At 37.6% G+C, this 13,787-nt stretch overlaps 1 protein-coding gene across 1 annotated transcript in view; it reads left to right on the top strand.

Annotated features, from left to right (window-relative positions):
* Nucleotides 1-2,898: 2,898 nt before the first annotated feature.
* LOC310901354 (sodium channel protein type 2 subunit alpha-like) overlaps nt 2,899-13,787 on the top strand; it is a 130,980-nt gene continuing 120,091 nt past the window's right edge. The window contains exons 1-3 of the mRNA XM_083840719.1: nt 2,899-3,017; nt 3,372-3,897; nt 6,481-6,600. The gene's annotated coding sequence lies outside the window, so the exon portion shown is untranslated. The remainder of the gene's footprint in view (nt 3,018-3,371; nt 3,898-6,480; nt 6,601-13,787) is intronic.

Raw genomic sequence — 13,787 nt, 5'->3', positions numbered from 1 at the left:
AGAACTTTAGATTAGGGTGCAATAACTTGATGTGAATTAAACTTGATATGAAATGAACCTGAGCTACTAAATCAACTTTCCAAAGTTTGGAAATGCTAAAAAGAAAAATCAAGGAGAATGTATTTTACCAAAGTTACTATGCACTATCAATTAGTAAAGAGAAAATGTTAAAAATAAGTTTAAACGTGTTAAGAGGAAAAAGGACTAGTGTCTCATTTAGGGCACTGAATTTGGAGGGTCGTAGTTTAAGAAATGCATATTGCAGATCATGAGAGCAATATCTGAGTGAAGGAGGTGAACTGAATCTCTTCTTTTAACTTCATCAATTTGACAAGCAGCGTCCTGTTTTTGTGGGGCAAGTTTGATTTAATACACTGCATATTTAGTGTGTCGCTTGGGAAAATTCTAAAATGGCTGAGATAGATATTTTATTTTGGAAAACAGTGACTCTGGAAGTTTTATGCTTTTTTTTTTTTATGTTGTAATTAATCTTGAGGCAGACAGCAAGTCTGAAGTATAGTCTGGACTGTCCATAGACTAAGAGATAAGCTGTAATTCTGGGTACAGTGTAATAAGCTGTTGTAATAATTCTGGGTACAGTGTAATAAGCTGTAATTCTGGGTACCCGGACAAAGCAAAAATACCATCTACTCTTGTATCCATCCAAGCTGGCAGCAGCAGATGTGGATCCTTCCACTGAGGCAACGTATGGTCTCTGAACAGATTTCATCATGGCAATTGCATGTGGGTATTTTTTTATTTATTGGTTATTAGCAATACCTATAAAATATGTTGTTGAAATTATTTGTATTTATGCAGAGTTGCAGCTCTTTTTACTTCTGCAAAGCATGTATTCTTGGTTTTTGTTGTTGTTGAAACTAATTTATAACATGTCTTTTCATACAGCTGAGAAAATAATCCAGAAGAGCCATTTCTGAAATACAGTTAGAGTAAAAATTAGCCTATAGCTATTATAATAGGTATAGTAGAGGTTTAAAAGGTCTTGGAAATTGGGCCCAATATCAAAGTACATGGAAGTCACAGTACGGATCAGTATCATTACCTACATCCCTGTGAAATATTTGGATTTGTCAGCCACCACTCCCAAACACTGAACAGTTTTCCATCTTATTAAAACATAGTTTAACTCACACTTATTGCAGCCTTCGGTGATAAAAGAAAACTGTATTATTATTGCAGGTACAATCAATATTTTGGTTTCTTTTTTCCATGGGAAAAAAAATCAGTTCTTTATTTCAGCATTATGATATTCCATTATGATTCTGTTAAGAATGGCTTGCTGTGCAAAATGGCTAAAAGAATGACATATTTTTTTTTTCAGAGATCTTAGAATACCATTGTGTTTCCCTCATGTCTAAAAGCTGCACTTTTAAAATCATATCCATTAAAATTTAATTAATGAAGGGATATTACAACAAGAGTCAATGAAAGGGGGCACTGTGTTCATAAAGGACGAATAAGTTAATTAAAGAGTGAATTAAGTGTGTTGTTCGGGTATTTTATCCCTAAGGTTGCCAGCAGAATTGCTGTCTTTCAAGAATGGAAAAGCAGCAAGCACACAGTTAGAAAGAATTTCAAACGAAGTGGGGGCTAATGAATGAGTGCCTAGTAATCAATGGGTGCTGCACTGAAAGGTGTTGTGACAGGTGACTGCTGGTTTCTTTCAGATTTGATGCAACTGTCAGTATTGTAGAGCAAGGCACAGCATTTTGATGCATAGCTATGAGATAGAAGGGTTACTGTACTAGCTGTGAGAACCCAAGCACTTCTACAGTGTGAAAACACATCCCAGTACAGTGCTCCAATTGCAAAGTAACTCTTTTAGCAGGTAAATTACTAAGCGCTGATATCAGATCTTTCTGATCAGTTGACCTTCTGTGTCCTCACAGAGGCTTATTCCATCTTTCTCGCAGCGCATTTGGAAAGGGAGATCTCCATTCCATCATTTTCCACCAATTGCTGAAATCTGTTACCTGTTTGCTGAAATCAGGTCCCAGGAGTTTTGATTTCAAGGTTTTTGGCATAAAGTGCCCTGTAGCGAATACTGTAAGTTTTCATCTCTCATTCAAAATGAGTTTGAATACAGAGAACATGCATTTAAAACCATAAGGAGAAATAAATATTAACAAGTACTAAAACTCAACCGCTCATCTAACTCTCACTTCATTAGCACCTCCCTTTTTGTTATGTGCTTTAACATGCTTACATTTAATTCAGCTTCAGTCTGCATTGTTGGGTTGTTTGGATTTTTTTTATTTGTTTGCTTTGTTTTGAGATAAATATTTAACCAGAATTTGAGTGCTTTGCAGTATTTCACTTAGAAGGAAGAAACACAGGAGGAGCACTAGATGTCTGCACTCCAAGGGTACTTGTAAAGGAAATTCAAGATCCCCCTTCTTTGAGCATAATAGGAAAGAGTTCCTTGACTCACAGCTTTCCCCTCCCTTCTAACCGGAAATTGGCCCAAGACTCATCTCTCCTTCAGCTTTTTGCAGTACCAGCCTGTCTTCCTAGTACCCTGGGAATGATGCAATCTGTCGTGATTGATGCAGTGGTGCTCTGTCTTTCTGCAAACAAGAGGGTCACACCCCTCCTTACTCTACCACGTGTGTCTGTTGGTCTAGGCTGTTTGGTTCCATCAAAGGTCCTAAACAGATCTGATTTTAACCCAAAATGAAGCACTGCTGATAAATTCACCGGAGGTGAGACTGTTCAACCTCACTCAGGGCTGCACATTAGAAATGCACCTGGTTTAAACTGCACCTGTGCCTGACTTTAGATGAGGAAGCAAGCTTTCCCTAACTCAGGTGAGTACATTTATGCAATATTCCCTTCTTCTATATTCTGCTTTAAGCGTGCTTCAGAATGCTTTGGTGCTGTTGGCTCCCTTAGTTGATTTCAGTGGTTTTCAGAGTAGGTGTTATGGGGTCATTCAAAAGTAGTCTGAAATTTGTCTCGTTCTGCCTCAGCTCTCAAGCTAGATTTAACTGAGAATGGTAACTTTTTTTTTCTGCTTGTCTAGGTTGGGACCTGGGTGTTGTACAACAGAGAAAATGGGCATATTTTATTTGTGTGCATGATTAATTGGCTACTGCGAGTTGATTGTACTGTGACTGTGTGGAGATTTTTGTTTCTCCCTGCAAAAGAGAAATTTCATTGTGACATCTGCAATTATCAGCAAATAATTTGAAGTTAGGCCTAAATCTGACTATAAGCCACTTTCTCCACCTGTTCATGGTTGCTTAAATCACTACAGAATGCTGATGGCAATTCATTCTCAAATAAAATACTTGATGACGACTGCATGTCTGAAACTGTCAGTAATTTGGATTGTTTCCTGGGCTTCGCAGAGCCTTCTTAGCCTTTACAAAAGTGCAAGAAGAAAATTGGGGGAATAAGAAAAAACAGAGATTTGGAGTTGGGCTTCAACGGCCTTTAGCGTTTCTTACCATCTTTGCTGACTGTAGTTAACTTTTGCTGGCTACTTGTAAAGCTAGCTTGTTTAAATGAAGGTGAGAGCAGACAAAGTATGTACATTATGAGAGAAGGGCCAACATGTTGCCCATGGGGGCTGTAGCTCATTCAAGATGATGCCTTTTCCAAACCACTGCAGCCCAACCACCAGGACCCAGAGGAAGGGCCAGAACAAAAAGCAGATGAGCCCTTAGTTTATGGCCATGCTGAGAAGGGAGGCAGGGGGATGTGAGAGAGAGGAACGGAAGATGCTTCAGTTCTTCCCTCTATCTGGTGACTAATATTTACTGGCCACGTTACTAGAAGATCTCTTCTCCTCTGAAGACTCCCTGAATGTACATATGAGAGCTAGCTGCACACTTCTGACGCCGTCACTTGAAGAGCTTGCAGTTTCTTCTGCAGGTAAGCAGAGCTGCAAGTATCTATAGCATTTCTTCATTTACATTTCAAATGCTTCTTAATAAAGTATCTCAGACAAGCATAAAAGAGGTAGAGTAGTTCTCGATTACTACAAAATTTCAAGTACTTCCAAAATCCTGGTTGTATTTTGAGGAAAATAAATTAGTTTGGGCTGTCATTTAACATGAAAACCTTTATACTGATACAAATACTCACAGTTAAATTAAAGAACTTTGTCTCAAATATAAATTTGGAGAGATGCTTATTCTAGCAAATGCTACAAGGCTCCAATATTTTGAAGTAAATCACACTGGACTACTAATTCTCTGTTAACCTTCTGCACATCTGACCCACAAAGCCACATAGTTTCTAGTCCTCTCTTATTAGAAAAAACAGTATTATTCAGTTGTGGGACTTTAGGAAATAATACATGCTCTTTTATCTTTCTTTTGCCCCCTCCCACACGTTTATCACATGAACAGTATCAGGCTTTGTACTAGACAATCTATTTCCAAAAAAAAATGCATGAAGTTGTGTATTTGTAAGGAGCTTGTCTTACCGCTGGGCTCTTCTTGGTCAAGTTTTCCTCTCGTGACACTGCTGCACTCATTGTGTGCCTGTTAAAAGGAAGGCAAACGTAAATGTTCTCTTATTCACTGGTCTCATTTGACTAACAAACATGAAGCCTGATTGACACATGCCTGATAGCAGTTGCGAGACACCAAATCTCTTATGCGTTTGTTTGCCAATGTATTATTTAGTAAGGCATGGAGGAAAAGTGTGCTTTCTGCCATACCTGTGGCTGTAGTATGTGTACTCACGTTACACTGCTCAGCAGTGGCAAAGGCTAGATGTAACAGCTTCTGTTTCAGTGCTCTTAAGCAGGAAACAAAACACCTTCCAGAAAAATAATTTGTTCTTAAGTACTTGGAAAAGGTTTGGAGAAAAATTTCAATTGATAACTCCTGAGTCAAACAGTTAAGAAAATACTATGTATATTTAGTGTCAGACTGCATTATGATATCACATGTCAATGCAGTTGGTTGTCTAAATAATCAACATAATTGCTTTTCAAGTGTTTAATTTTGGACCAAAAGTACACATTATAATCGATACAGGAAAAAACATACAAAGATTTTTCAAAGATGCTCCTCTCCCTTTCATTCTTTTTTTATGTGCTGTGGTATAAACCTATTGCTTGACCTGCCTGTCTGCAAAATGGGCACACTGCTCAGTCCGCAGTTGCCAGGTTACCATCACTGTCCATGGACATACGGAAAACAAGACAACTAAGCCAGCATCCCAGCTTTCCTTACCCCAAAAAACTGGCCAGAGAATCCCTGAGGCAGAATCTGTTGTTGGTGCACAACCTCTACCAGAAAGAACATGGTGTCCTTAGGGAAAAGTTCTTGGGTGGACTGTTGCAGTAGATAATAAAAGCCCTCAAGCAGAGAGCACTGGTTTTTCATTTTTGTTCTCCGCTACCTAGCTAACTTCAAATTCTCTCACAGAGCTAACTGGCAGAAGTCTTTGACCAGCTCTGGCATGCCATGCTTGGTTTACTTTAATTTACATGTTTTTGGTTATGTTATTTTTTTTGTTTTGTTTTAATTATTAAGAAAAGATCTTGTGCCATGTGTTTTGTAACTTATAAAAATGAGACAAAACCTTATTTTAAAGAAATGCAGACAATAAAACATACAAAATAAATAACTGAAAATTACAAAATACTTTTTTTCCCCTACCTTTGAAATAACATCAAAGCTTATAGTGGAATAAAACTTATTTTGTTGTGTGTAAATTATACATGGCCCATGCTTCAGTCTAGCATTTAATGTAAGATGGTTAAATCCGTGTGCAGAAATTCTCCATAAATACACACAGGGAAGTCCAAGTTAATCCACTGTTGTGGTTGAAATAACTTTGCTACAAATTATTTCTTAACACCAGAATTTCCTTTATCATGCCCTTGACTGTTATTTACATTCATATGTAGTTGGTACACAGGCTTGCAACAATACATTTGTTTTCCTCCACATGTTTGATCATGGCTAAATGACTACAAGGCAACAGAGAATTTTGTTTTGGCCCTCTGTTTCACATTGTGTTTTAAATTTAAGACTCAGAAAATTCATGACAAATGTTGCTGAGCATGAAATCATTGTCCTGAGGCTCATCCTTCTCGTTTCTACATCTCCACATTTCTTACCTATTTCTCCTGTGTTTTCCTTTTGAATGAGCTAGTAAAATGCTCATGTCTACTCATAGTGTCTCCTATAACAAAAGTCTGACCTTCCTATAACTAAAGAGGAAGGTATTAAATTTAGTTTGTTTTTGTCAGATCTGTTTAATCTCTTTAAAATAATTTTATTTATTAGAACTATGTCTTTTAAAATGAGAATATACTAGATCCCCATCTGCTTATCACTCCTTATAGCACTTGCTTCAAGCACACTCATTGTAGGGCTATTTGATCTACAATGTGGTCCTTTCTAAGTGGCTTATTCTGTTTAACCTAATCTTTCTAAATGGAAAACTCAGGGGCAAATCCAATATAGACTTATCTTGCTGATTCTCTCTTTCTAGGTACAAACAAATCAGAAGTTTGTAGTTGCAGTGCCATACCTGGAATTCATAAAGCAACATCAGTGCTCAGGGTGAGGTTGAAAAGTGATCCAGAAGAATGTGCTGCCAGTCTGCATTAAGGTACTATTTGTTGTGTATTTGTGTTCAGCTGACAGTTAATAATTGTCCTTAGCAATACACAGCAGGGGGAGAGGGCAGAAAGAACTTCCCATGTTGTTTCAACCAAAGTCCTGTTGCTTGTTTAAATAACTATCACTGATTTAGTTGACTGTTTTCAGAATGGATTTCCACTTTCTTTCTGTGCAGATGGAAGGATTTTACAACCTTGCCACCTTAGCCAGCCTTCTAGGGTCTCTGAATTGGAGCCACCTGTAAGTGTTGTGGCTGCATCCTAGCAGGAATACATTAGCACAGAAAGCAGCATCATTTGGGGAATGAGTGCATAGAACAAGTGTTGGCAACACACTGTTGCTGTGTTAAGTGTCTGGGTGAAATTCCTAGGGTCATGGCATGATTCATCCAGACTGGGTGACCCTTTAACTGGTTGGTTATTCTGAAGTGGAAAAACTGCATCTGGCTCGCTTGTTGGTAAGAATCTGTGACAAGTATGTTAATGATCATGCTGTTATCACATAAGTGTTATTTTAGGTGAATGAGCTTTCAAGGGGCAGTGGCATCCATTTAAAAGCAAAGCTGATGAAATTGTATGGTCATCCTTCTACCTCCAGAGATCAAGGATAACTGTGCTTGGTCAGCTGCTCCGTTATAGAGACAAATGTTTAGGATGCCAAAATCTTGTCATTTGTATCTCTCAAATGGCTGCTGAAATGCTATTTGACATTCTTTTCAGCTTGATGGATTTTTGTTTTATGCTGCTGTATTGAAGCCAGGGGGGTGCTTCATACTGAGGGCTCATGAAAGAAAACTACTACAGTTATGTCTGAAATATGGTTTTTTTTTTGTTGTTTGTTTTGTTTTTTGTTTTGTCTTTCCATGTTGAATGCAGGTCTTAATGAATTGTATTGCTTAAATTATCCCTGGTCTTCTAATTGGTAGCGCTTGGCATATGTCTTCATGTAGGAGGACAAAGAGTTTAGCGGAGCAATTATGGATATTATTTCCTTGATCTATGGCCTATGTATGTACAGACAGGGAAAAGCATTTGAGAGGGAAATGGCACATGGGAGCTTTAGTGTTTCCTAGAGTCCTGAATGCTGGAATCAGTCAAGACAGCATAACTTTGGGTGTCCGTTTTGACACTTAAATAATTTGAAAAGGATTTTGTGATTTCAAACTTGGTACTAGATATGAAACTAAGGAGATAAGGGTTCTAGTTCACTGAGGGAAGCAGAGAGATCAAACCATTTGCCCCAAGCTGGCCTAAGCAACTCACAAATGTTGGGTGTAAAGACTAAGGCTAGTATGAAGTGCACAAGAAAGGACAAAGAAAGCGTTCCAGCAATAGGAAAATTAACTAAGTGTTAGTATCGAGAAATACCTCAAAGACGGGCAAAGTCTAGGAACAAGACAAGTGCCTGCTGAAAGCCTGAAGGAATATTTTTTTCAAATACTCTGTGCACACAAGAAAAGTTATATAACCTGACTTGTATAGTGAGTTACATGTGGCAAAAGGGTACTCTAAAACACAAATTACTCAAAACATTAAAGATAAAAAAGCAAATCCATTGTTGGTCATGCTTTTATTAGGAGTGAGATATTTATATCTTAGAGGTAGCTCATGCAACATGTATGTAATCAGATTCATTCTTGCTGACATACAGTGGGAAGGAAAGGTCTCTGTGTGGATTCCATCTTATGAAATGAGAGACCATATTAATTTTTCCTTTATTTTGCACCTTATGTAATTCATTGTTTAGTCTCTTCCACACAAGATTTAAGGGGAGAATGAGAAGGTTGGAGAGCATCCATAGCAGGAATTGGGATATTCCTTCGCTCTCTTCTACGTATAGGAATTTCCCACTCAGAATATTATATAGCAGAATAAAATTAATGAAAAGGATCAGGTAGGATTTTTTGTTGTTTGTTTTTGTGCCACCACAACACAGTAGCAGCACTAGTGTAAGACATATCTTCTTTTCAATTAAATCTTATGGCCAAGAGGCACAAATAGGTTTGGAGTTATTATTACTGTGTGTAAGCAATAGGCCCTATAAAAAGTCCTGGAATAGGAAAGCCAATGAAGTGGGAGATGTTAGATGTGCATACCATGGGACGTAGTAGAATAGGATAGTGCTGTAAATCTCTGCATGTCTCTTCTTGACAAATGATTGCAAAAAGACAGTCAGATGGTCACAAGTTCACAAAGACAGAGCAGGTCAGCTGAAGAAGAGAATTTCGTACTCATGTACCTCAGAACTTCTCCATTTCATGTAGTGGAAGATCTAACAATTAATCTAAATAAAAGTGGGTCTGCAATGATGCTTATACTCAAAAATACTTCTGTCAAATTCTCCTGGTTGCCCTGTAATTTTCCAGACTTCTTGGGTATATATGTTTGAGGATTCAAAGAGGGAGTTTCACTAATGTGAAGAACAGCAAGGCTGGAAAGCCTCAAACCTATCCTCAAAACAAAGAAACAAACAGATTTAAGCAAATTCTCTGCTTTGAGTGCAAGATCGAATGACAGCGTGCTCTGAAGTACGAAGAGAAAACTGCATGATATAAGATGTAGTGAACTCCAAATGCTCCTTGCCCACTGAAGTGCAGTGATTCTTCTGGGTGTTTGGAGAATTGAGGAGGAGATATCAACTGTTGAGATTTTTTTTCTTCTTTCTTTTTTTTTTAATTGATTCAGATGCACATGAGCGTCTGCAGTTTTCAATCAGAATAAGTTCCATGTTGCCTTTCTGTTGAAGCTTTTAGATTATTTAGATTTAGATTTTATTTAGATTATTTCCCACACTGAACTGCAGTGCAGGTCCAGTTGCTTTGTAATGGCAGTGATTTATTAATTATTAAAAAAAAAAAAAGACTTTTAGGAGTATGATATTTTGAAAGGGAAGCTGCTGTGCACTTCTTTCATGACTGTCATTTGCTGTTCTGCTAGATGTGCCAGAAAACTAGAGCTCTCTTCCAAAGTAATAAGCTTAACAGAGATAAAACCTTACTGTTGAGACTAGAGGCAAGAATATGGATACGTTAGTCAAGGGACCAGTTTGTAGCCTCAGGATTGGCAAGCACCGACTTGGAAGAACAGCTGTTATTCAGAAGACTTAAGCATTCAGGTTTGCTCTCAGCCTTTAGGATTTCAAGGAGCCTGGAACAGCTCTAGGTCTATTGTTTTACTTCTTTTTATTCAATCTTAAAAATGCTGTTTCTTTTGTCAACTTGAAATGGCATTGCAGCCTGCCTTTACCTGCTGCCAGCGTGTTCTGCAAAGAACCTATCTCTGTCCTGTATCTCCATTGGATGTGCAAGAGCATTTAGCATCTCATATAAATGAATCCCTTTTTGTCTGCATCAAAGACTGAACTTTACTGCTTTCTTCTGTCATCTTCTCAGCTTTGGGATACACTTCTCATCCTGAAAGTGGAGATTTCATTACTAATAGTACCAGAAATAAATTCTGTCTTCTAATGGAAAAATAATGCTAAACTCTGAAGGCAGAATCTTGAGCCTTTATTGGATGAACTGCTGAGTAAGTATGAAAAAATAATAAGAGGCATCAGCTTTCCAGACAGTTTTTATGAAGCACTTGAAATCAAAATTAAGCTAGAGCTAAACACTATTCTTTTTTTTCAGATTGTTACATTTACATTCAGATGCACTCTTATTGTACTGTTCAGTTTTCAATTATGTGCACAGAGAGTCAGTATGTTGTAGGAAATTACTGTGAAAGAAACTCGGCAAGAAGTTTTCAGGGAATGATTATGAAAAGTTCTGCAGGTCAGAGTAAGAAGCACATATAATGGGGCTTTTAGAAGGAAAAATCGAAGAGAGGAAGACATTTCAGATACTGTTAGCAATGAAGATAACAACAATACAAGTAATTTTTAACCTGGAGGATTTCTTCTAAGGAGTGAACATGACATCACGTAACTGAACAGAAAGAGCCATAGCTATATCAACTTTGAACAATCCTTGTTCAGCAGGACTTTATAGCCCTACAGTGATGAGCTGCTGGAAACAGAGTTAAAATCCTGAGATTCAGAATCAATGAAAAGCGTACATCAAGCAATGTTGAGTAAAACACATACAAATCATTAATTTGTTTTGTTGCTGTTGCTGGCAGTTTTCTTAGCTTTCTCTTTCCTCCCCTAAAATTTCCACTTTTATGGGTGAGATAGTAGGTAAGTGGTAAGGATTACAACTGGGAAGTAAAATAAAACTTGCATTTTTGTTTACATCTCTTCTTTAAGCTATGTTGTGCCCCGTAAAATAAGCTTACAAATGCAACATTAAAAAGAAGAAATGAAATACTCAGCTTTGTTTGAACAGTTGATGGAACCCTTCTAGCGCACTGTTCTAATTTCTTGTCCCAGCAGAGAGAGGGGATTACACCTTATTGTGAGGACAGAATGGTTGCAGAGATTGTCCTTACTTGGGTTGTTAAATGTGACCACGAGAACTGTAAAAATCAATTAAATTTGTTTCAGGTAGATATAAAAGAAAACTGTTTTTTCATGTTATTTAGACATTAAGTGGTCATACTGCTCACTCTGCAACTGCAACATATTAATGTACATCTAAAATTTCATGTTGATTCAATATGAATACTTGTTAAAATTTTCTTGCATGTAGGGAGTGCAATATTTTTATTAAAAATGTAATTTAATAGCAAGTTGACTGTGTGCAACTTGAACCCTGAAGTACTAGTATGAGTAACAAATCTTAACAAATTTTTGTTTGCCCTGGGGGCTTGTCTGGTGTGCCTTCTGTTGACTTACATTTAGCCACAAGAATGTGGATATGGGCTATTAACTTGTATTCCCTTTGGGTCTAGCTGTGACTCTTTTTGTCAAATGGCTATAGTAAAATTTGCAATTTTCATGTGGGGCCACAATGTTTCATGCAACAAGGTTTAACAGTAACTGGCTTTTCTCTCCCACCTCAGTTATGTATCAGATTTAAAACATTTTTTTCATCTATGTTTTCTTACTACTTGTGATACAACTTCTAAATACATTATCAATGTTCCTTAAAGAAGTCTAAAACATCTAGACTGTCAGTTATATACCTTCTCATTCATCTTTTAGACATGCTACAAGCTGGTAGATATCTTAAATTGTTTCTCAGAAATTAGTTCGTCTCCAAGTCTCTAATTATTTCCCCCCCTCCTTTTTTTTTTTTTTTTGAATTCTCTCCAACATGCTGGTGTACTTTTGTTGTTAGGAAGTGGGGTGATGGAACTCACCATGCTCTAGATATTTTGTTTCCAGTTCTGAGTTGGAAAAATTGTCTGATACATGACTTGGTGCTATGACTATATAGGTTTGAGTTAAGCATGCCTAGATGAGTAAACTCAGTGATTTATTTTATTTTATTTTATTTTTCTTTGTGGAGCATTTAACAATCTGCTTATTGGCATTTTTATTTGCCAGTTCATGGTATTTTTGTTTTCAACTCCTGCTTTGCATGTGCTTTAATGAGGGAAAAATATTTTAGAAGAAAGAGATAAGTCTTCTGCAATGTGTTAGCAACCACAGTGTAGCCAGTGGTTTTACTAATAGGGAAAACACTGATAAGTAAAGACTAATAATTCTGTCGGTATACATTTTCCTGAAGGCGTTTCCATTCACAGACTGGGGCATTTAGCTACCTGAGGACTATGGCAGGAAGAAAATGTTGGAGGATTTCTCTTATAAACTTTAAAATAGAAGTCTGATTTATGCAAGAGAATAAAACTTCTAAAAGAGAAAGGGAGCTAAGGCATTAAGGTACCACAGTTTCAGGAGAATTTGGAAATATTTATTGTGGACACCTAGTCCTTTACTTCTATGACCAACTCAGTCTTTGCCCTATGAAGAGGATAGCCCAAACTGGCAATCAAGAAGATGCAGATTTATAAAGGGAAGGGGGGTGGGGGGGGGAATGTAACAACAACCACCTTCTGGTTAACACAAATTACCTCAGATCCAGTAGGCCTTTCCCCGACATACCCAAGGAGCTGCCAATTTATGGCAGGGTGCTGCCGTTTTGTTCACCTTCAAACGCTACCTGCTTTCCTGTGACTGGTTGGTGTGACCAGCGACTAGTGAAGGCACGGATATGTCAGGAGAGGAAGACATGGCCTCCATGTACAAGGAGACTGCTGTTTTTAATGGTGTCATTCCCCGCCTGTTTTTGTGTGGTACAGTAGCCTTTTTCTAGAATGATTGTTTTCTTTCAGTGTACTATATCCAGCTGGACTTGGGTGGAGACAGATATGGTGGTATTTGACTAAGAGCTTTGGTATAAATGACACATCCTGCCTTGTAAGTTCTAAACCATGGAGGTCCTGAGAGAAGGGCCTCATCCTGTCCCCTGTGTCTATGCTCCAATGCATTGTGCTAAAGCTGTTCTGTCATCAGCTTCTCCCCAAATGCATATACAGAGCTGTTGTGAAGCTGGAATCATTGTCAGCCCAGAACTTCCCTGCTTCTAAATACAGTGGGTTTGAGTGGTTTAAAATTAGTTCAGTAAAACTGAACTCGCTTTTTATATTCATCTGAATAAATACTTTGTTTGCCAGGCTTGACATCAGTTGGGCCACTTACCATGTGTGTGCCCAAACCCTCTAGGAGTAGAGTGTTTAATTATAAGCTCTCTGCCCTGGAGATTGCTTCTGTAATGTTTGCAAAGAGCCTAACACAGAAGTGCTGTAACTCTCCTCAGAGTTTCTGGGATTTGGTGTTATAAAAGGAAAGGAAAACAAACAAACAAAACAGAACGAGACTGATGAAATGTGAAATCTGGGGACTGGTCCTTTTACAGGCATTGTTATCCAACTTGCTGTTCATTATGTCATTAGCACGTGACTGCTGAAAAAAAATCTGTTTAGTTTTGTATAAGAGAGAAGCAAAAACACAAAACTGCATGCAGTATGAGGTTTCCATTATATCAATGTATAGGCAGTGTCTATTTTTTTCATATTTATCACATTAGGAAAATTCTTACATGCAAGAAAAAAGACTTGAAAACTGGTTTTGTGTAGACTTCTTTTCAACAACAACATATATATTTTTTTAAATCCAGAGCTCTTGTATTTTGGCACTGAATTTAGATAATTCAGTGGGAGAGAAGGACAGTAAAAATTCAAAATTTGACTTTAATGTGCCTTAGGAAAAAAGATTTTGAGGAGGGGAAAA

This window comes from Anser anser (genome assembly GCF_964211835.1).
Source record: "Anser anser genome assembly, chromosome: 6".
In the NCBI taxonomy this organism is placed as follows: Eukaryota; Metazoa; Chordata; class Aves; order Anseriformes; family Anatidae; genus Anser; species Anser anser.
This window is presented reverse-complemented; position numbering and strand designations above follow the sequence as displayed.